The sequence below is a fragment of the Panthera pardus genome, unplaced genomic scaffold (genome assembly GCF_024362965.1).
Source record: "Panthera pardus isolate Hobbes unplaced genomic scaffold, ASM2436296v1 HiC_scaffold_13, whole genome shotgun sequence".
Lineage (NCBI taxonomy): Eukaryota > Metazoa > Chordata > Mammalia > Carnivora > Felidae > Panthera > Panthera pardus.
The window spans coordinates 175,964,795-175,990,507 of NW_026526688.1; positions in this window are offsets into that span (position 1 = coordinate 175,964,795).

The window sequence follows — 25,713 nt, forward strand, 5'->3', positions numbered from 1 at the left end:
GAAGCCCAACAGACTGAGTGACCCACGCACCTCGTGAATGGAATACTTCCTTTAGGCAACAAAAATTAATGTGTGGTAGTCATATGGCATTTTGCCTTTATTTATATCCAAGAGTTAGACATAACCAATATCCAAATAGTGTGTGTGTGTGTGTGTGTATGTGTATAGTTTAGAGACAAACTAAACATTTTTTACAGAAGGAAAAAAATAGGCTGAAATAGATGTTTTTGTTTAGAAAAAATGTATATATTTTGGTAGAGAATGGATAAATAAATGTCTCTTTAGAAAAAAAAATGCATTTGAACAGAAGAGAGCACATGAACAAGTAGCTAAGTGCAATCATGAACGCAAGGACTAGAAAATGGCCAACTAAAATTATCATAAAATATGGCAAAGTGTTCAATAAACATAAAAGATTTGCATTTAATGATGTCTAGAATAAACTTCTGAAGTTTTCCCTTAATTAAGGGAAAAACACAAAAATGATTGAAGCAAGAGAATAGTTTTAAATATAAACAATGAATAATAGAAACTCAATACAAGACAAATATTATAAAAGACAAATAGAGTTAAAAGTATTTTCTGAGTAAAAATTACACAAAGCAAATAAAAAAAATATTCCAATGGTAAATAAATATGCCTAAATCATTCATATAGAAAAATGAAATGTAACATATGGGGAAAACGTACTTTGCAGATTTGAAAACATAAAAATTAATCATTGAAGAGTGCCTAGGTGACTCAGTCAGTCAAGCATCTGACTCTTAATTTCAGCTCAGGATATGATCTCATGGTCATGAGATTGAGCACTGCATTGGCCTCTGTGCTGGGCGAGGGGCCTGCTTAAGATTCTCTTTCTCCCTCTACCCCTCCCTGGCTCATATGTGCGCTCTCCCTCTCTCTAAAAAATATTAATCTTTGAAAATTACAGAAGGTATTTAGCTTTAAGAAGAAGTGTTATGTGACACAACAGAGAAATATTTGGTAACCATAGAACATTTATGGTATACAGCTCAAAGAGTTAGGTTTAGATCTGAAGTCATCACTATAGCCTTAAGAGAACTTAGGAATCATTGTAGAGATGTATTCAGTCTTGTGGAGGTCATTCAAATCATACCCCTAAAATAAGAAACATGAAATTAGCTACACAAATTATGGAAGTGAGGAAAGGTATTCTATTGTGGTGTAAATTGTTGAAAATGTAGAGAACTGATCTGGAGCTTCTTTCCAGAAATTTGTATGAAAAAAATAGCACATCAAAATGAACTAAACAAATTGATGAGGTTTTTTTTTTTAACTCATTAGTAAATTCCAACATTGAAACTGTACATTACAGGATTAACAAGACAGTTGTCACCACCTGACCTAAGCCCATTTTTTCAGGTGCAGTAACAGTATACTTCTACAATATTTCTAGTTAATTCCCAGCTTTTGAACACAAAAATTTACCAGTGAAACACAGTCCTCAATCTAGTATACTAATTAAGTCAGCTACTCATTTCGCCAATGATAGCTAATACCTATAATGCCATTAGGCTTAGATAAAACTTCATTAAAATTGCTGGTGATGATCCAAGAAAAAGATTAGGCTGATAGTAGCTCTGTCTAAATTGCAGACATGTGAATCAATACAAACCATCCTTGAAATTTGTATAACTGATTCAATAAATTGAATGTTCCTAAAATGAAGACAAAATTAACAGATACCTACAATGCCCACATACACATCATCTGTACCTTTCTGTGGAAAATATAAACACGGTATAGTGGGATTTTATGTCAGGAAGACAGGCTAGAAACTGATTCTGTCTTGGTTATTTTGTTAAATAATAATGAGATTCAGAACTACCATACATGAAATGAATATAATACAGACCACCCACAAGAATATTATAAAAATTATATAATAAGAAAATGAGCATGGTGCTTGGCTCTTCACAAATTGTAGTTGTTTTGAATACTATATAAGAATAGTTTTTCTTGGAAGATAATTCTAAAATTCACATGTGAAAAATAGCTTAATAATTGTGCACATAGCTCCTAAGATATGATTCCAAGTATATATGATTTAAGATTTTGTTTCAAAGTACATAATAATGTATTCTGGAGCCCATATAATCAATTTCCCTAAATGAATTTAATAAGATGGATCATTCCTAAAAGATTAGATGTAAAGTCAGAACAAATATAGTGAGACCACATATAGTGAGATATTTACATAAAATAACCTCAATAGACAAAATGTTAAAACTATACCAAGATAATTAGCAACGTTTTCCTCTTTGTATTTTTATATATTTCCCTAAGTTTTTATAAAGCACATATATAATTGCCATGAGAACATAGGAGAAACAAATAGTTATGTCTATACTGCAAATGTCTTGGGGCTCCCGGGTGGCTCAATTGGTACACTTAGTCCGACTTCGGTTCAGGTCATGATCTCACGGTTTGTAAGTTCGAGCCCCACATTGGGCTCTGTGCTGACAGCTCAGAGCTTGGAGCCTTCTTAAGATTCTGTGTCTACACCCCCCCATGCTCATGCTCTGCCTCTCTCTGTCTCTCAATAATAAAAGTTTTATATATATATATATATATAGATAGATAGATAGATAGATAGATATAGATAGATATAGATAGATATAGATATAGATATAGATATAGATATAGATATAGATATAGATATAGATATAGATAGATATATAGATATATAGATATATATACTGCAGATTGTCTCATTTTACTATAAACCACCAGTGAAAGAAATTGTGAATGATACAAAGAAATGGAAAGGCATTCCATGCTCATGGATTGGAAAAGGAAATACTGTTAAAATGTCTATATTGTTCAAAGCAATGTACCCATTTAATGTAATCCCTGTCAAAATACCAATAGCATTTTTCACAGAGCTAGACCAATAATCCTAAAATTTGAATGAAACTGAAAAAGATCCTAAATCGTCAAAAAAAAAAAACTTGAAAAAGAAAAGCAAACCTGGAGGCATCACAATTCCAGACTTCAGGTTATATTACAAAGCCATAGTGATCAAAGCATTATGGTTCTGGCACAAAAATAAACACATAGATTAATAGAACAGAATAGAAAACCCAGAAATGAGCCTACACATATATGGTTACTCTCTGATGAAGCAAGAAAGAATATCAAATGGAAAAAAAGATAGTCTCTTCAATAAATGGTGTTGGGGAAAATGGACAGGGACATGCAGAAAAATGAAACTGAACCACTTTCGTAAACCATACACAAAAAATAAATTCAAAATAAATGAAAGGCCTAAATGTGAGACCTGAAACCATAAAAATCCTAGAGAACACATCAGTAACCTCTTTGACATCAGCCATTGCAACTTCTTTCTAGATAGGTCTCCTGAGATAAGATAAACAAAGCAAAAATAAACTACTGGGACTTCATCAAAATAAAAACTTCTGCATAATAAAGGAAACAATCAACAAAACTGAAAAACAACCTTTGGAATGGGAGAAGATATTTGCAAATAACATATTTGACAAAGGGTTCATATCCAATTTATAAATATATGTATCTTTATGTATATAAAACTTATAAAACTCAACACCAAAAAACAAATAATCTAGTTAAAAATGGGCAGAAGATATGAATAGACATTTTTTCACAGAAGACAAGCAGATGGCTAACAGACTCATGAAGAGATGCTCAACATCACTGATCATCAGAGAAACACAAATAAAAATTACCACACACCTGTCAGAATGGCTAAAATCAACAACACAAGAAACAACAGGTGTTAGGATGTGGAGAAAGAGGAACCCTCTTGCGCTGTTGGTGAGAATGCAAACTGGTGCAGCCATTCTGGAAAATGTTATGGAGAGTTCTCAATAGTTAAAAATAGAACTTTCCTATGATATAGCAATTGCACTACTAGGTATTTACTTAAAGGACACAAAAATACTAATTCAAAGGGATACCTGCACCTCAATGTTAACAGCAGCATTATCTAAATAGCCAAACTGTGGGAACAACTCAAATGACTATCGATTGCTGAATGAATAAAGATGTGGTATATGTGTATAATGGCACAATGAAATATCACTCAGCCATAAAAAAGAATGAAGTCTTGCATTTTCAAGGACATGGATGGGACTAGAGTGCATTGTGCTTAGTAAAATAAGTCAGAGAAAGATAAATACCATATGATTTCACTCATATGGAGAATTTCAGAAACAAAACAAATGAACAAAGGGAGAAAAAGAGAGAAACCAAGAAACAGATTCCTAACTATAGAGAACAAACTGATGGTTACCAGAGGATATGTGGGTGGGGAGATGGGTGAAAAGTAAATGTTGGGGATTAAGGATTGCAGTTGTCATGAGCACTGATTATTATACGGAAGTGTTGAATCACTACATTCTACACCTGAAACTAATATTATACTGTATCTTAACTAACCGGAATTTAAATAAAAACTTGATAAAATGCAGCCTGCAGTCTTCCCCCTCAGGACTGGTGTTATGAGTCAGGTTAAAAAAAATATCTTGTTTTATTATTTTACTGAGTCTTTTGATAAGTTTGGGAATAGGCATTGGGTGAATATGTTGGAAAAAGCAGCCATGTTCACAACATACAAGAGAATTTGGAGCTACCAAGGTCAATTCTGGAAGGGACAGAGTAAAAAAGGTGATGGGTGGAGAAAAGCAGAAATGGGACTTTAGAGATATCAGAAGTCCAAAACCTCTTCTACCTCTCCCTTTTGTCACCTTACAAACTTTCAGAAATCCTTGCTGAAATTTCTAAAATTCTTGGATTAAAAATGGCAGTTGTTACCCAGTCAAAGGGATGAATTTTGAATACCTGGTATTCTTGGAAAAAGCGTAGTCAACCCAGGAGGAGGAAAAACTAGGGGAAAGTCATCCTCTAGTTACTGATGAAGTCTAGCGGAAGATGGATGTAGAATTCTACAGGCCTTGGAAGAAGTGGAGAATTAAGTTTTTCCAAAGGACAGAGGGACCCCAAATGATACCTAGATTGCAAGAGGAAAATATGACATTTTATTATTTTTCAAACTAGAGCAAGGGGGATGGTTATTAACAGTAAAAGTATTGCTCTTTGATATTTTCAAAACTGTTTAAACAGGGCAATCTTTAATTGGAAAAATCATCATCTATGTCTGCTTCTCTTACTGTTGATTGATTTTGTTGTTGTTGTTGTTACATGCCATATTTTTCTGCTTCTTTGAGTGCCTGGAAATTTTGGTTGGTTTCCAAATATTGTCATTTACTTAAGTGGTTGCTAGGTACTTTTGGAGACCCTTGATAATTTCTGTGCTTTGTACGAGGATACAGTTAAATTACTTGGGACAGTTTGACACTTTTCAGTCTGGCTTGCTCTATCTATCTATCCATCTGGAAAGAACAGAGCAATCTATAGGGATAATTTTTCTACAAGGGAGACAATACCTTTTTGAATATTCTTTTCAATATTCCATATATTATGAGGTTTTCCCACAATTGCTGATTAGAACAAAAACTATTTCTAGAACTTTGTGAGCACTGGAGCTTCTATTTGTTCTTTTCTGGTGGTCTTTCATTTAGCAGTTGTAGTTTCCTCTTGTGTTGAAACTGATCAGCTCTCATGTGAAGACTTCAGTAGCACCTTTTGTAGATCTCCATAACATAACACCCTCTGGCTGCACCTCTCCCCACTGTGAAGCGATGTCCTCTACAGTCTGTCCTGAAGATTCTAGCTAGTTCACCATTTTCTTTCTATTCTTCTTCCTTCTTCTTCTTCTGTCTTCTTCAATTCATGGAGACTGCCAGGATACATTTGGGTTTGCTCTCCCTGTCCTGTGCTCTACAAATTCTCTCCAGATAGCAAGTTGAGATGACTATAGACCTCAACTTGTTTGTTGCCCTTTTCTCAGGGATTACTTCCCTATGCTTTCTGTAGTTGAGCGTGCAAAAGGGTCTACAGCTAGATATCAGTATTCTACCTCAATCAATAGTAGGAAGTGTTATGAACTTTTGGTTCAATGACCCTTGGACTCTTTAGTTCCCAAAAGAATATTATATCACATACGATAACTAACATATTCAGAATTCAGACTTATCAGTAATGAGATATTTTGGGTCACAGACACAATGGCATTCATCAAATGTTAGCAATTCCCAGATTATCTTATATATAATAGAATAATATACAATTACTAGAAATTCCTTAATTCATAAACTTGAATATTTTTTCTGCACATATTACCTTTTGACAGGATTTCTTTAGATATTTACAGAATTCTTTATCATCGTATGGTATTCGAACAACATTCATGGATTGAACACATAGAAGTGTAGGCATAAAAAAATTACCAAGAAATAACACAGACTATATAAAAGTAAACAAACATTAGGTTTGAATGAAGTATTTCAAACTTTTACACCAGTGAAAAAAGCTTCATTAAGCTAATTGAAAATAAAAGTTCATTAGACTAATGAAATATCAACTGGAAAGACTGTCATGTGGTAAAATTGTTCGCGTGTGTATGCATATTTTACAGAAGTCATTATTTTTGTAAGTTAAAATTTTAAAGATTTGGAATGTTTTATAGTTAAATCTATTAAAATATATTCACTTTAAAATTGTTTAATATAATTATGATTAATAATATTGTGCTCTTTATTACATATAACATGTCCTTTGAAATGAACACGTTAACTCAAGAATCAGAAATTTGGTGTTTTGAATACTTGAGGTCATTAAGAAATTTATAGTTTTATTAAAAGACATTTACAAGGTATTTAAAAGGATTTATATGGTATTTAAAATGCTTTAAAAATTGTTTTGAGCTATTCAGAGTTCCTCTAAGATGTTACTGCCATTTATAAATTTAATATTAAGCTCATCATCTTTCCCTAATTTATTTCAACCTCATTTTCTTGTCTTTAAGAGTGATTAATACTCTGAGCTGAAAGCCATTGATTAAATGGGGGAACTGTTTGGCATCATTTAGGTGAAATTATTGGCATAATAAATAATGAGAATAAAAAGAAACAAGATAAAATTTTATTAGTGTGTGCCTTTGGACAAAGAACGAAGCCTAAAATTTTTTCATAACTCAAACTCAGTTTACAGATAATTTAGAATTTTTAGTTCTGAAAATCAAGAAGGTAGCAAAAATGAGTGGAACTAAATTTTAAGCAATAGAAATACTAAAGTTACCCCTTTTTTTAATGGAGAATATATTTTTATTCTATTCATAATTGGATTTCATCTTCATCTGAAGTATACTTGTGAGTATACTCTTGAGTTTCAAAAAGCATACTTTTTGAAGAGATTATTTTTCTCTTTATGCTTGAATGTTTCTATTTTGATAGATTGGAGATATTTGAAAGTAGGTTAAATTTTGAAGTGACATCATTGACCTTAATGCTGCTCATAGTTAATTATGAAATACATTTTTATAGGTTAAAAGAACAAATTATTTTATACTTACATTTGTTATAAACAGTTGCCATGAAATAAGTATCCTGCCATTATTAATTGCTTACCATTAAATATTAGAAAATTTTTTCAAGCTGTCCCTGGATTTTTTTCTCAATTTTATGTCCTTCAATATAGACCTTTTTTATTTTACTTTTATTTTATTTTTTAAATTTACAATGTAAAGCCTAATTTCATAATGAGAAAATATAATTTCAATTGCTTATTTAGGTCTCCGTAATAAATTACTAAAGCATGCCTTAATTAAACTGAATATTAATTTTTGTGTCTTCCATTTTGAAATTTGCTTATGATGTAAGGTTACACTAAGATGTTTTAGGCTGAAATTACAGTAAAACGTCTGTTATTTGGTATTTCAATGTCCCTCTCGCCTATAAACGAATACAAATGTGTTTGATACACTGTGACTTTACCCGATTCATGCAATTTTGTTTATGTTTTTTAGTGGTTATCTTAGAAAATAAATGTTCTTTGACCATGTGACATTAATTTTTCCTGATTTTTAATTTGCCAGTGCTTTGAACTTTTCCTTATGTTCTGGTTACTTAGGATAGACAAGAGATGCAAATCGCTTTCTCTAAGCACACCAGGGTAAGAAAGCAGTATAGTAGTGACACCTGGGTGGCTCAGTTGGTTAAGCGACCAACTTCAGCTCAGGTCATGATGTCTGTACTGACAGCTCAAATCCTGGGGCCTACTTAGGATTCTGTGTCTCCCTCTCTCTCTGTCCCTCCCCTGCTCATACTCTGTCTCTCTCTCAAAAATAAACATTAAAAGGAAATTTTAAAAAAATAGCGTAAGTAGTAATAATGCCAATAAGAATGCTTAAAACTCCAAGAACAGTTGAGATCTTCTTACTCTCGTCCACTTTGTACACTGTTGTTCATATTTATCACAATATTTCCTTACAATATTATTCTTAAAAATCATATTTCAGCCACTTCTTATGTATGTATATAATCCTACTTCAGGAGCGCTCAGGTGGCTCAGTCCCTTAAGCCTCGGACTCTTGAATTTGGCTCAGGTCATGATCTCATGGTTTGTGAGATGGAGCCCCAAGTTGGGTTCCATGCTAACAGCACAGAACCTGCTTGGGATTCTCTCTCTCACTCTCTCTCTCTGCCCCTCCCCCACTCTCTAAATAAATAAACTTAAAAAATAATAATCCTACTTCTACACTCCATGCTCTCTGACATTCAGCAATCTTTTATTGTCCTTCCCAAACTCAATGACCTACCATACTTACAAAGTCCCTTTCTCTACATTTTAATCTCAGCCTTCCACTTAATGTTCTTTTCATTCTGTATAACAGGCTTCTTTCAAAATAAGCTTACATCTTAGAGAAAAACTTTCGGGCATACCTCATTTTACCTGAGTCATTGATTGACTAATTCAGACACTTTCACACTCAATTTCCCTTGTGTTTTCTTTATATTTTCTCCCCTCAAAACATTTGTCACATATTTTAAAAAAGTCATTTTTAACCTTACTGAACTTTGTTACACAAGATAAACAAAAAATTGAATAAGGAAATAAGGAAAAGAGAAAAGAAAGAAACTAATAAATATAAACATTTATATTTATATTTTATGTATTTTACTAATTTCATTAATATAAAAAATGAAAATGTAAAATTAGTGAAACATTCATGTTTATTTTAGTATTTTAAATTTTAAGTGCCCTGTAGTGCTTTCTCTCCAGATAGATAAAATTGACTTGAGTATAAGGACAAAAATAATTTAATAATTTAATAATAATAATTTATTATTAATTATTAATAATTATAATTATTAATTTAATAATAATTATTAATAATTAATAATAATTTAATAATTTAAATTAAATATTTAATTTTGATTTAATTTAATTTTATTTTATTTTAGATTTAGATTTAATTTATTTAATTTAATTTTAATTTAATTTTATTTTATTTTAGATTTAGATTTAATTTATTTAATTTTATTTAATTTTATTTATTGAAAAGATTAATTATTAATAATAATTAATAATAATTAATAATAATTTAATAATTTAAATTAAAAGATTTTAATTTAAAATCTTTCTTAAGTGAACTTCCAATAAGCTGTTTCTTATAGTTTTAGAATAAAAGTGAACTTCCTTATATTCTGACAAATGATAACTAGTTATATGTCACATAATTGTGATTAACAGTAAAGGTTAATGGGTTAAAAATAAGTCTTGATTTCAAATACTGCCTCTGTGATCCAGGCTGGTTATTTCTTCTGCCTACACCTTTGCTTCCTCACTTGTAAAATTGAGTATTATCTATATACTGATCTTAATGTGAGAGGATTAAATGTGAAAAATGCATGTGAAGTACTTACCATATGTTTGATACCCAGAAGATACCTGCTACATATTAGCTAGTGCAATTATTTTTCGTAAGAAGAAGTTGTCTGTGTCTATGTGAAAATTTCAAAACTGGCTTTCTCTATAGAGGTAGGTGGACTTACTTCCTCCAGAGAATCTATAGGGAGGGGATACAGTCATAAAGTTTTTGAAATCCCTTACTCTTTCCTCTCTGTCTGTCAGGGCTGAGGAATGAGTGGAGAAATTAGACACTGGCCAGAAAGTGAGAGGTGGGGTTCTTAGTTGGGGGAGATCCTGAGTTTATAATAATCTGAAAGTGAATGTTGTGTTCGTCCTTTTTGCCTTGCTTTAACTCCCTGTGCTTCTGAACTCAGACAATTTGTAGACCATAATCTATAGATTATATTTCTTTTTATGTGGAAAATGTTAGAGTAACATTTTCTGTTTAAAAATGTAATTAATGGAGTTTTGTTCAATCTACTTCATGTCCAGGGAGTCATAAATAAAATATTGGTTGATTATAGGGCTAAGTTGTTGGGGCAAATAAAATAACTGAAGAGTAATGATAGAAAGAGAAAAAGTTCTTGAAATAGCTCAATGAAGGAAAGGTGAAGATAATTCTATCTAAAGTGGATAGAGGGGCACCTAAGTATCTCAGTCTGTTAAGCCTCCAACTCTTGATTTTGGCTTAGGTCATGTTGTCATGTTTCTTGGGATCCAGCCCCGTGTTGGGCTCTGCACTGACAGCACAGAGCCTGTTTGGGCTTCTCTCTCTCTTTCCCTCACTGTTCCTCCCTCTCTCACTGCCCACCCCCCCCCCCCCGCCTCTCAAATAAAATAATCTTTAAAAATAAATACATTGGATAGAAATCAACCCAAAATTCATTTAGCTGCAAGTAAAATATCCAGGATGAGTGACTCTCAGGGAAGAGTATAGTACAAATTTAAATTTAAATGTCTTATTTATGTAAAGTGAGAAATAGAGAATCATAGGCTTAAAAGCAACACATTAGAATAACCATTATTTTGGGAATAATGAAGTCAATATTTGTGTATTTCTGCCATGAAATACCTAAGCTCAAATGGAATACCAACAATCACTACTTTTATTACAGTTTCAAATGAGTAAACAGCTTTATAAAGTATAATAAAAATATAAAGTTTTTTCTGTTTTCAACTTATCACATATTTACTAAATTATAAATTGCATAAAGTTGAGAATTCTGTTTGTTTAATGCTATATCCTCAGCACCTAATAAAATGCCAATATATAGCTGAGACTCAAAAATATTTGTTGAATGAATGAGTAAATGAGAATTTCAATAAAGGTTAAGAAACCATTTAATAACTATGTTGACTCCAAAATAGAATGACATCTAAAATTAAATCAACTTGATTGAGTACTTTCACTTACAAGGCAACAGATAAGACAACCATGTCCGTCATAGTTACCCAACATGATACATGATGTCATCCATCTACCTATGGAAGCTATCAAATTAATTTGGGGTTTACAAGATAAAGGCAAAAAGCCCTTGAAATCCTCATATATGTATGGGGATTTTCAGAAAGTATTTTATTTTGCTGTGTAGCTTATTTATTTTACTTGAAAATCAGTTTTGTCAAAAATATTCTAGTATTTTTAAATTAAATGCCATTTTTCTTGGGTGAAGTATTAAAGATATCTTATATGATGTGAAAAAGTATTTTTTTAGTCTAAGTTCTTGTTAGTTATCTGAATAAATGAAATTATAAGATGAAGTTGAAACTTTTCCCAATATTGACAATTTTTTTTTAAGAGAGAGAGAAAAAGAGCATGAGCAGGAGAGAGGAGCAGAGGGAGAGAGAGAGAGAGAGAGAGAGAGAGAGAGAGAGAGAGAGAATATGAAGCAGGATCCACATCCAGTGAGGAGCCCAATTTGGTGCTTGATACTACAACCCGGGGATCATGACCTGAGCTGAAATCAAGAGTCAGATGCTCAACTGACTGAGCCACCCAGGCACCCCAACATGGACATTTCAATGTGACCATTATAAGCCACCAAAATGAAAATTATACCCTTAAAAATCTTGATATTGAGATTGATATTGAAAATAATCTGTTTAAAATCACAATGCAAGAAAAGTTTTAAAAAGTCTTTAACATTAATGAATTGTTTTTTCACTTACATCCCTTATTTTTTTCATTTTTATTTTTTTTTTAAGATTTTACTTTCAAGTACTCTCTTTACCCAAAGTGGTACTTGAACTCACAACCTTGAGATCAAGAGTTGCATGCTTTACTGACTGAGCCAGCCAGGCACCCCTCATTCACATCTTTTAAATCTTATTTTGTAAAAGCATATACTCATCAATTACATAAAGGCTGGATTGGCACAATGTAAATCATTTGGGTTAAAATTCCGATAATGAGCTTTATGAAGCACTTGGCACAACAAAACATAGGTTAATATGCTCTGAATTTTTTATTTCATTTCAGGAATTCTTTTCTCACGGAGACTTTATCACTTGTGAATTTTTTAAGCTATCATGGACGTTGTTAATTCCTTGACTACCAACATTCTCACCGTGGAAGGAGAATTTGCACCATCGGCACTGGCATTCTTTTGAGCCCTTTTTATAAGTCAAAAATTTGTCCTAAAACTGCATGCCACCATTTTCAGATTAAAGTAAAAACAATTATATGTATACTTTCATGATGTATTTACTATATTCTCTAAAGTGTCATAAAGATTCGTTATTAATTGCGTTTAACATTTCTTTTTCTTGGCATTCTGTCTCTTTTAAAAAGTTTCAAAAAATACTTTTTGTTTCTAGAAAATGCATGAGATACTCTATCAAGGGAAAAATGGATATTTAAGGTAAAAGTAATTTTGGAGAAAAACAATAAATTTAGGCAGCGTAGAGGTCGCAGTTTATCTGCCCTTGTCCCATTAACATGCTGATCTTTTTGCTTTAGTTTCCAGTGTTACCTCATTGATCCTAAAGATGAAAAAACTTGTATATTATTTTTCGCAGTGACTGAGATCAGATGTTTTTGTTTTTGTTTTTGTTTTTCTCTCCCCCTAATTGCCACTAAGAACTTCACTGAGTTTTATAACTTTTAATATAAAATACTCAAAATGACTTAAGTTCTCATTGTACTTTACCACAATTCCTGTCCTTTCAATTCAAGTTTATCCTCAAATATCTCTGTATCTTTTGTGATATTTTATTTTAGTTTGTGTAAACCCCAACGAAAGCAAGGGGAAAAAAAATTTGTGATTAGAATATGTGCTACCCATAAGATAGAGAGCTTGAAATAATTAAATAGTAATGCCCTTAAGCCATTGCTGTGTTAATACTACCAACAAGTAGTATTAAAAGTGTTAAACATGAAGTGCCATGGAATTACTGTGTTTTCATCTTTGTCTCTGAGTAAAAACAACATCTTGCAGAAGCCAAAATGAATTTAAAATGCCTCTCCTAAGGCCACAGAGTCTAGAGCAACTCTAGCAAATCTAGAGCCACTGCCCAACAGAAATATAAGGCAAATATATGTTATTATAAATTCTCTAGTAGCGACATTTAAGGGAGAAAATAAAGGCACTAGGTAGATAGGTAAATTAATTTTAATAATAGATTTTATATAACCTAATTTATCAAATATTCTGCTATTTCAACCTGGAACTAATATAACAATTATTCATTAGATGTTTCACATTTTTATACTAAGGTTTAGAAATAAAATTGTCTTTTATACTTAGAACACATCCTAATTTGGAAAAGACACATTATCAAGTGCTCAATAACCTCATCTGGCTAATGGCTAGTGTAAAGGCGAAAATTACGAGGGGTCTGAATGGCGCCCTCTTTGCAAGCTAATAAGCTAACAAGTTGTGTATGTATTTAATTACAAGGAAAATTCCAGAATAGCTGATCCTCAGGAAAAGTACAGTACAATTTTACATTTAAATGTGAAACATAAGTCTATATGGAAATACCTTATATGTGGAGCAATGGAGGGAGTGAGAAACAATGAACTACATGTATACTCTGGCAAGAGACATAAGCTTTAGGGATCAGACTAAAAGACATTTACTATTTATATTTTGTGTCGCTTCCCAATTTTCTACAGGGTTAGTTATATGGATGAAGACATCACCTCCATATGTAGTGACATTGATTCTCAAGAAAGTAAGCCCAGGATTATGACAATTAAAGTTCATATAAGGTAATTGTCACATTTGCAAATTATATCTTCTGAGTGGGGAGGGAAAGACAAAAAAAAGACAAAAGATAGAGACTTTTACTTTGAAATTTAAACAAATTTTATCCGGAGAATGAAGGGGGAAATCTGTATAGCTTTATTATCATGGAATTGCAAATAGCTGCAGGGATATAAGTCTCTAAATATCTCTAGAATGATGCACTATCCCTAGTTTCAATATATGATTGCCATTCAATTGGGTTGTCAGTGCCCTTTGCTCAGAAACCCCAAACCATGCAGAAACTTTAACATATTCATGGAGAAATTCCTCTAAATGGTATTTTATTGGATAGGACATATCTAAAATGTGGTTGAGAAAAAATAATCTTGTTATGGCTTGAATCTTTAAGATTCATGTGTCAACATCCTAATTCCCAATGTGATGATGATATTTGGAAGCGAGGTCTTTGGAAATGATTGGAACTTGAGAATGGTATGAATGACCTATAAAGAGACCCCAGAATATTCTGTTACCCTTTCTGCCCTATAAAGACATAAGGAGAAGTTGGAAGTCTGCATACCAAGAAAGGACTCTCACTACAACCTGATCTCAGACTTCCAGCCTCCAGACCTTTGAAAAATAAATTTCTGTTGTTTATAAGCCAACCGGTACATGGTATTTTGTTATACCGTTTGAAATGACTAAAACATAACCAGGATACTATATGAAGTTAGATACATATAACACACACAGACAAAGGTGAACCACAGGCAGTAGAGAAGACAAACTCCAGAAAAGAATCTTCTTAAAGTTTAATTTAGACATTTAACGATAGGAAGACTAAGACATGTCTGCAAATAGTAATAACAGACCTGATACAAGAATGCCATATCCTAACACCAAATGCCTGGAAACTTGAATATATTGAAGTACTGGAAGAAAAAAATCTTGGATATAAAGAACATTCACTAAACAAAAAATTTAGTATTTTGTGCACAGCAATGGTATGAGATGTTACTCGACAGAAAGAAGAATTTGACATCGAATCACCATTATATAATATAATTGGATATGTAATCTTACATTTGTGTGTAAAACATTAAGTAGTTTTTCCACGTTTTTCTGTCACACTTGCCTGCCTTTTTTTTTTTTTTTTTTAATCCAGTTCTCATTTTTTGGGTATGTGGCCATGAGACCCAGGCTAATATATCCTTAAGTATTTCTACATTTTTTCTTTTCCTTTCTTTTCTTTCTTTTCTTTCTTTCTTTCTTTCTTTCTTTCTTTCTTTCTTTCGGGAGACAGCGGATGCTGAGTGCATGATGGAGCCAAAAGCAAAGAAGAATTCATATTATTGGAGGCAGTCAGCCTCTCAGTGTTGCTGTGAACTCAGCAAATAAGAAGTCCTCCTATATCCACCACCATTAGAAAGTAATTTGATAGGGGCGCCCGGGTAGCTCAGTCGGTTGAGCGTCCAACTTCGGCTCAGGTCATGATCTTGCGGTTCGTGAGTTCAAGCCCCGCGTCAGGCTCTGTGCTGACAGCCCAGAGCCTGGAGCCTGTTTCAGATTCTGTGTCTCCCACTCTCTGACCCTCCCCTGTTCATGCTCTGTCTCTCTCTGTCTCAAAAATAAATAAACGCTAAAAAAAATAAAAATAAAAAAAAAAGAAAGTAATTTGATATAAATTTGAAACTTTCTGATATCTACCACATATAAGTACTGAAAATCTCTGTTATAAACACATAGACACACATATATATATTTGTATACTCTCTCTGATATGAATGCTAATAATATACTATTCTACATCCCATATCAATATTTACTACTTCTGTACAATTTTAAAATAGCTTTGGGGCGTCTGGGTGGCTCGGTTGGTTGAGTGGCTGACTTCGGCTCAGGTCATGATCTCGCGGTCCGTGAGTTCGAGCCCCGCGTTGGGCTCTGTGCTGACAGCTCAGAGCCTGGATCCTGTTTCAGATTCTGTGTCTCCCTCTCTCTGTGACCCTCCCCCATTCATGTTCTGTCTCTCTCTGTCTCAAAAATAAATAAACGTTAAAAAAAATTTAAAAAATAAAAAAATTAAAATAAATAAATAAATAAATAAATAAATAAATAAAATAGCTTTAAATGATATCTTAATCCAACAAACTGAGGGCCGCTGGAGGGCAGGTGGGCAGTGGGATGGGTTAAAGGGTAGTTGTTGTGAGGAACAGTGGGTGTTTACTATATTTACGTGTTTAAGCACTAAATTCTACTTCTGAAACTAATATCACACTATATGTTAGCTAACTGGAATTTAAATAAAAACTTGAAATAAACAAAAACAAAAAGAAATATAAAAAAGAATGCTAGACACATTAAATTATACCTTTGCCACAAGACAAAATATAACAAAAGATTTAAAATACTTTTAATAGTACACCTAAAAAATAAATGACATCTTAATGAAGTGTTGCCTTTTAAAATTAATGTAAATGGGGATCTTGGGTGGCTCAGCTGGTTCAACGTCCAACACTGGATTCATCTTGTGGTTCATGAGTTTGAGCCCCATATCAGGTTCCACACTAGTAGTGTGGAGCCTGCTTGGGATTCTCTCTCTCTCTGCCCCTCCCCAGCTCATTCTCTCTCTCAAAGTAAATAAATAAACTAAAAAAAAAAAAAAAGTAAAAGTAAAGTTAATGTAAATGTTTGTACGTAAAAAATGCGCAGTGACAGGGTGCCTGGGTGGCTTAGTTGGTTAAGCGTCCGACTTCGGCTCAGGTCATGATCTCGTGGTCGGTGAGTTTGAGTCCCGTGTCAGGCTCTGTGCTGACAGCTTGGAGCCTGGAGTCTGCTTTGGATTCTGTGTCTCCCTCTCTCTCTGCCCCTCCCCAACTCATGCTCTGTCTCTCTGTCAAAATAAACATTAAATTTAAAAAAATGCACAGTGGTGATTTGATTAAAAATACTTTGGGTATAAGATACATTATAAAAATTTTTTAAGCTAATCAGAAATTTATAGATCAGAAAGCCTGAAATAACTTAGTAATTTAATACCTTAGATTATTGTCAGAAATAACAGACAGAAAGCCTGAAGTAATTTAGTAATTTAATACCTTAGATTATTGTCAGCAATTTTAACTAAATAAAAAGTTTCAGTATTTGTTTATAGCAGATGAGAAGTAGGTGACCAAACCTCAAATGAAAGGTATGATCACTGGGACAGCCGAGGAGTCGATGATCACGGGAATAATGACGTTTCAGTCCAGGAGAACATGATAACAAAGGTGACAGCAGTGACTGTTGAAAAAGAGAGGACTCAGAAATGACAGCACCACCGAAATTATGCAGGCAAAATCCCGATAGGAAAATTATAGCCTGGAGATGTGTATTGTGTGGAAAATCAAATAGCTATGTCCTGGGTTAGGAGATAATAGGGAACTCATTGCACAGTAGAAAACTGCTTTCTGGCCCTGCTGAAAAAGCAGACCATGCTTGGCCTATCTAAGGGTTAGGTCCTGCCTATGCTCCTAAATTCCTTAGACCATGTTATCACATGGAATATTTTACCCTGTCCTAACTTGTTTCTCTGCACGCTTTCTATACATTCTTACTGGCATATAACCAACTAAAGTATTATGCAATGTTTGCCTAAATGTAGGCTCAATAAATACAGCTGTTTGAGAGCAGCTCAGGGAGACTTCCCTAAGCCACCCTCTCACCTCTCTTGACTTGCATGGAGTCTTGAGTAATCTTTTCTGCTGTCCTTGGCTTTGCTGGACAAAGCTGAAAGCCAAACCCATAATATTGGAAAGTATCTGTCCTTAGACATGGAGATATTCTTGTGAGAGTTTATGTGAATAAACATAAACATAATTGCATGTATTTCTCCTATTTCCTGTTGGATATAAACATGGGCACTAAGCACAGGAGGAAAAATAACAGGAAGGTAAAAATGAAGCAAAATCCTAAAAACTTGTAGAAGATGAAGAAGTAAGTGATGCATGGGGAGATTTCTAGGACTCCAACAGAAAGAATAAAAAGTGTTGCTGGTAGAAAGATAGGACATGAAGGTAGTTCCCAAGAATCAGTCAGCAAGATGTCTACTCTCTCCCAAACAGAGCTGTAGACTTAATGCTGTTTTAGCCAAAATTTCACGTGGTTTTCTTGTTTTGTAAACATTTGTATGCTTCTTCTAAAACAATTTTTTTTAATGTTTATTTATTTTTGAGACAGAGGGAGACAGAGCACGAGCGAGGGAGGGGCAGAGAGATAGGGAGACACAGAATCTGAAACAGGCTCCAGGCTCCCATCTGTCAGCACAGAATCCCATGTGGTGCTCAAACCCACGAACCACGAGATCATGACCTGAGCTGAAGTCGGACACTCAATGGACTGAGCCACCCAGGAGCCCCTGCTTCTTCTAAAAAAATTTACAAATTCACAAAACACCTTAAAGAGCATGTTTTTTGTTTTTGTATTGGAACAGAATTGGCAGGCCCACCCTACCCAATTTCAAGGTTTACAAAAAATTACAATAAATAAGATACTGTGGTACTAATGTAAGTATACACAAATAAATCAATGGAAGAGAATGGAGAGTCCATAAAGTGCCATAAAACAAGTGGCGTATAGATAGATATAGAGATGATAGATAGATGATAGAGATAGAGATAATAGAGGTAGATAGACATGATTGAGATGATAGGAATAGAGATACACTCTTTTTTAACCGATGTTCCAGAACATATGAGAAAAGAATAGTCTTTTCAACAAATGATACTAAATAGATTTATGTAAAAAATATTGGCTCCTGCCTCAAATCACACACTAAATTAATTGTCATCATGGCCATAAAGAAAAATGGAAATCCCAACTTTCTACAAGAAATATAAGAGAATATTTTTGTTACTTTGATAAGATTAAGATTTCTTAAGATACAAATGCAGTAGTGATACAAAATTATGAATTAGATTAATCAAAAAAAATATCCATCTTACAAAAGTACCTTATTATAGAAAGAAGGAGTCAATTCATCAATGAGAAAAAAATTCACAAAATACATATTTGACAGAAGACATATCCAAAATGTATAAAAAATTCATAGAAATCAATAAAAAGTAGCGACTCTTCATTGTGTTACCACTGAATGTGTCCAGATACAAATGAAGTACTCTGTCCTTTGTGATTTCTTCAGGTGAAGAAATTCAGTTGATAACTTGCCAAACAGGTGTTGGGCATCTAGAGAACTTCAATAATAATTATAACAATAAGCAAACATATATTTAGGAGATATATTTGACCTACAAAATGGCACACACATTAGTTAGATTATTTCACTTAACCTTTAAAATTAGGTCGGTTACAGTATTCTACCCATTTTATAGACGAAGCAACTGAGACACAGTACCTTTTTTCGTATCAGATCTGTTTTGTACAATGGAATCAGCTTTGGAGAGCAGCAAGTTAAATTATCCTGTAATCTATAATTACTTAGATTTTTAAATAAAGAACAATTTACAGTTTTGTTTACTCAAAAATTATCTGAGTATATACTCTTCTTCAGACACTAGGCTAGTGAATTCAACAGTGGTAAAATAGGAATGGACATGAATGGTAAATAATACGTGATTTCTACTTGCTTGTATTCATTCCTGTTTTTAAACAATTATAGTCTGTTTTTAGAACTCCTCACAATACATTACAATGAAGTTTCCTTATTAATGATAATTCTATTATGATTGGTAAATGATAGCACCCTAAGTTCACAAATGACTCTCTGAGTTTTTTGTAAGTAACTGCTTTTAGTGGCCCCTGCTGAGCAGATATTTACTTCTACTGAGTTTTGTTGTGTTTAATTAGGAAAGATTATGGAGGATGTTTTATATTCCTTTTTGGCCTTAGGGCGTGATGGGCATTAGCTGACATGACAGATATTGCAAAGGATTTTCACATAGTGAGACATTTTGCAAAGCTTTGCATGAGGAATCATATTAATAAAAGTAAAAGCTATTGAGCATATAATTCCCCATGTACCACTTCAAAAATGAACGCCAATGGGTTCATTTTTGATTTGGCAGACTACCGGGTTGGTCACAGATTTAGTTTTTAGCAGACATGTTTTGGAAATAATAAATAGTAAGCTTTCCCAGAATAGAATAGCAACAGGGAAAGCTAGTCAATGTGCCTTCTAAATTTAAATTTTTCTTATGAACCCTGAAGTGAAATTCATGGTTGCAGTCACATGTTATCAAACCTTTGGACACACACACACACACACACACAAACAAAGATGAATATTGTTAAACATCATAATGACTTTTAAAAATGGAATTAATATTTGGAATCATATCTAAATATATCACATGCCCTCACTCGTTGTTCTCTAAAGATGCATGAAAAGACATATAGAAGTTTAAAATAATCCCTTTTAAATAGACATAATTAGATGGATAATAATAAAAATATTTCAGAGATGCTAGTAAGAAATATAAAATGTTTGTTAAAGCAAAAAAAAGTTGTTTTTCAAAAGGAAACCTATTAGGGGAAACATATTATGGGAAAATATTTAGGGAAAAGGACTTTATTTTCAGTAGAGTCTATAGATTTCAACAGATTCTATTCAGTGAGTATGTACGAATACTTTATTATAGTTTTAATTTACATTTATTTCACGACTAGTGAAATTGACCGTCTTTTCATGCTTATTGGTTATTTGCATATCTGCTTTTATAAATTACTATCCAAGTTATTTTATCAGTTTTTTTTTTTTAATATGAGGTTTGTTTTCTCAATGTGTATACAGGTTTTAAAAATATTCTGGACACAATTATCTTGCAAATTTAACTTTGTAAATGTGTATTCTCTGTGACTTGTACAGTCCTTGATTTTTATGTTTTGAGAAGAAGAATTTTAATGCAGATAATATTCATTTCATCTTTTTACAATTTTGCTGTCTATAAACTGATAAGCCCTTTCCAAAACCAATGTCACAAAGATTTCTGGTTCCTTTTATAAGCTTAATATTCAGGCATGTGATTTATTTCAAAGTGATTCTTCTGTGGAATATTCATGGGCCTTATAAAAGTCGGTTTAGTACTAAAATCTCTATTCGCCTTTGTACCAGATAAACCATGTTGTCTTTATTAGTGTGGCTTCATAGTAAATCTTGAAGGTAGGTAGTGTAAATCAATCTTGTTCAATTTCCAAGTTGTTTTGACTCTTCTAGATTCTTTACTTTGCATATATATTCAAAGAGAATCTTGCTGACTTTCGCAGATACACTGGGTAGGATTTTATTTATGTTGAGTTGAGCCCATAGACCATTTTGTGATGAACTGCACTCTTAGTAACATTGAGTCTTTCAATCCATTATAGGGTGTGGCTCTTAGATCTTGGGATTCCTGCAGAAATGCTTTTTAGTTTTCAGTCTAGAGTTTTTGGACTTTAAAAAACAATATATTCTAAATGCATCAATTTTGATTCTATTGTACATTAATTTTACTGCAGTGTATAATCACTTACCAATAGCATTTAGAAATATGATTCAGTTTTATATACTATATACATTATATACTTGAATCCTGTGAACTCGGTAAATTTACTTGTTAGTTCTAGTAGGTTTTTTGTGTATTATTTAGAATTTTTTACATGAGTGATCACATAACCAGCAAACAAAGACTTTTATACCATCCTTTTTATTTATATCCCTTTTATTTACTTACATACTTATTTATTGCATGCTTTATTGCACTGCTTAGGACCTAAAGTGCAATTTTAGTTGTGGCAAAAATGGACATCTTGGCTTTTCTTTATTTTAAAGAAACAGCAGTATTTCACCAAAATATTATGTTAGATATAGTTTTTCCATAAACTTTCTAACTAATTATTATATAAATATAATTCTTTCTATATTATTATATTTATATACATATTATATATATTATAATATAATATAAAATTTATGTGTAAACATATTTATATATTTTTATATATTTTATGTAATTATGATAATAGTTCATAAATATATTAAGTATGACATAATTATACTTATATACAATAACAATTTGAAGTTCTGTTCTTAGGTATCAACATTAGCTTTGTCACATATACATTTATAATCATTCTGCCTTTTTGATGACTGGACTTTTTCATTGTAATAAAGTGATTCTCCTTAACCTGGAAAACACTTTTTTCCTTGAGATCTATTTTCATGATATTACTGTAATTACTCTAGCCTTCTTAAAATTGTAGTTTATTTTTCTTTTTTCTTTTTTTATTTTTTTACATTCACAGTTTAAATGATATATTTTTCCATCAATTTCTTCCAGGTCATCTTTGACTTTCTATTTGAGGTAAGTCTTATACAGACTGCAAAGCGTTGCTTATTTGTCCTTATCTCTGATACTCCTAGTGATTGGTTAGCCAAACAATGTATCAAAAATTCCCACATGATTTGAATGATGTTATCTTCTTCATAAACACCATATGTTTCTTTAGGACTTTAGTATATGGCATTTTAATTTGATCAAGTCAAGGGAAATAGTAGTATAAATATTATGTAAGTAAACTGGTTTTCCCTTTTAAAAATTTTTTTAACATTCATTTTTGACAGTGAGAGAGACAGAGCATGAGCGGGGGAGGGACAGAGAGAGAGGGAGACACAGAATCCAAAGCAGGCTCCGGACTCTGAGCTGTCAGCGCAGAGCCCAATGCGGGGCTTGAACTCATGAACCGTGAGATCATGACCTGAGCTGAAGTCAGACGCTTAACTGACTGAGCCACCCAGGCGCCCCTGGTTTTCCCTTTTAATAAAGGGTATAGATCTTTAAGAATCTTGATGAAACGTGTGAAATTTATTTTGTCAGTCTCTACAATACTAATCTCCCTATAATTTAAACCACTGAAATATATATTTAGTGGTTTTCTTTAGCCTCTTATGAGTTGATATTTTCTTGATTTTTTTTCCAGTTTTTTACTTTGTACATGTGCCTATTTGAATTAAAAATGCCTCGAAGGGAAACTAGAGACAGAAGAGTGGATTAATTTTTTTTCCGAATTCCATATTTTCTAGGTTCACAATTCCTAAATTCAGGTAATTTTCGTAGTCTTTATCTCAAACTTTTGTCTCCCTAGTTGCAGGTGGTGCTGTTGTAAACTGTAAGCCTCTGTTCACTACTTTGCTTCCAACATTGTAAATTAGCAAATGGCTTGAGGAGAAAAGTCAGTGAATGTAGGGGTCATCTCAATATACTCCCTTTTTCCAGAGTCCTAACCATTCAATTATTCCATTCAATTATTACTGGATATTCTCCAATGCCTTTTTAACACCTGTTTTGTTTTGCCTATTGTTCCTGGTCTTAAGATTATTATTATCAGGAGACTTATTCTAACAAACACCTATGCCACACCTCGAGATAAACATCTTTCAAACTATTTAAATATACTTTATTCTTTGAATCCAAGAAGTCATGTGTTTAAACCTTTCAGGTTTCAACATTTGATCTATATGATTCCCTTTTATTTCTGCTTGCAAACTGCTGATTCTTCTCATCTTCTTATCGGAACACCGTGTTGAAAGGGTCCAGCAGCAGGGCACCTGGATGTCTCAGTCGGTTGAATGTCTGAATTTTTATCTCAGCTCAGGTCATGATCTCATTGTTCGTGAATTTGAGCCCCACATCGGGCTCTGAAATGACAACACAGAGCCTGCTTATGATTTTTTCTGTCCCTCTCTCCCTCCCTCTCCCCCACCCTCCGTCTCTCTCTCTCTCTCTCTCTCTCTCTCTCTCTCTCAATTAATAAATATTTAAAAAAAGAAAAGGGTTCAGAGGCAGCCAACATTCATATCGGTGCTCTCATTCTTTCTCACCATGTCCCATAAAGTTAGCTGCTGTAGCGACCACTGTCCTGTCTTAGGAATTACAGGTGGGGCTTCATTGTTTTGCCACCACATAATCTGTATATCTAGCTTCCTAGACTGATCTATTGGTTTCTTTGCCTCCCCTGCTTCTAATTCCACTGCTAAGCCTGTGACACTCAGTTATATTCGTCACTATTAGAACTCATTTCAAGACATTTTTCTCATGTTCTGAATGAATACTTGTTGCAATAATGAACAGCCTCCTAGTCTCAGTAGCTTAATATATAATCAAGATCTGTTTCTCTCTAATGTCACATTCTGATATGGATAGGGTATCTCTCATGAAAACTTCTTTAAGTGATTAATAAAGAAGAGATTCACATTTTTCACATATTGTGGCCCACCATCCTCTAAAGCTACATTGTCTACAGTAGCTTCTAGCCTCATACAGCTGTTAATTTAATTAAATTAAAAAAATTAAATTAGTTCTCTGTTCTCAGTGTCCCTCCCTGCATTTCAGGTGCTCATTAACCATGTGTGGCTGGTGGTAGGTGTATTAAACAGTACAGACATAGAATCTTTCCTTCACTGCAAAAAATTTTCTGATTAGGAACTTCTCTAGAATCTCCTAAAAATTTCCCCCAGATTCCTTTCCTCTGGCCAGCCAACAAATGAAGAGGGTCATTAATATCTGGTAGGATTTCATATGGCCAGATCTGGAAGTGAGGTACATCATTGTATTTCACATTCTATTGAGCGGATATTTGCCCAATAGACTTTCCTATCTGTACAGGAAGCTGAGAAGTCTAGGTTTTTTAGTTAATGTATTTATTTATAAATAGAAAGCAAACTTGGTGAACAGTCTCTTCCACATACTTTTGTTCTTTAATTTTTTTTTGGAAAGATAGAAAAATAAAAATTAGAACATTTAGGAAGCTGTATATATCACAGTCCAGGAGAGGGAGAAGGAAAGGGAGAGGAGAGTTTTAGCCTTCTGGCTTGTACGGATGGTTCTAGAAAGGTGAAATTGACTAAGATGGAGAACACATGCAAGTGTGTGTATATGAGCATATGCAAGTCAAGGGTATAGTTGGGGGATGCTTTGAATACGTATGAATGGAGAAGTTTAATAGTAGGAACTAAATTCTAGACAGAGTAAGATAGAATGCTCAGAATGGAACCTTAAGGAGCAACAGGAGTTAGGGGCTGGGTGTACGATGAAAAGTGCAAGGCAAACTGAGCTCTCTGAGAACAAAGAAGAAAGCCAAAAATTTTCTGAGAAGCTGAAACAAGAATTGTTTTCAGAAGTCAAGACTCTTCCCTGTACAAATAATGCTGAGAACTCTAAACAGCAATGATTAAAAAATGTCTACTATTTCTCAAAAAAATGCTTGAAATGACACGAAAGTAATCACATCCAAATAACATTTATCTTAGTACCAAAAGATACCTATATTATCTTCTAGCAATAACTATAAATCAGTTGTCTTTATGCTACAGTTTGTTCCTTTAAGCCTGGATAGATTTTACTAGTGAATGTCGTTTGGTTTACTTCTGAGAATTTCATATCTCACAACCCAATTGTAGTTGTAGGAAAAGTCTGATATGTGTAATTTGCAGAATTCTTGCTTATTTATGGTCTTTAGAAAAAAAAAATTCTCCTGTTGAAAGCACTTGCCACGATGTGAAGCAAAGCAAGCATCGGCAATAATATAGGTTCTTGTCCTTTTTTAAACATAATGCTAAATGATAAATTAGTATCAAGGACCATAACAATAAAATTTCACTTACAGAGTAGGTAGGGGGAAAAATCAAATCAGTTATTACAAAGCAGGAAACATTTCCCAGTAGCAGTTTATTCTGCGG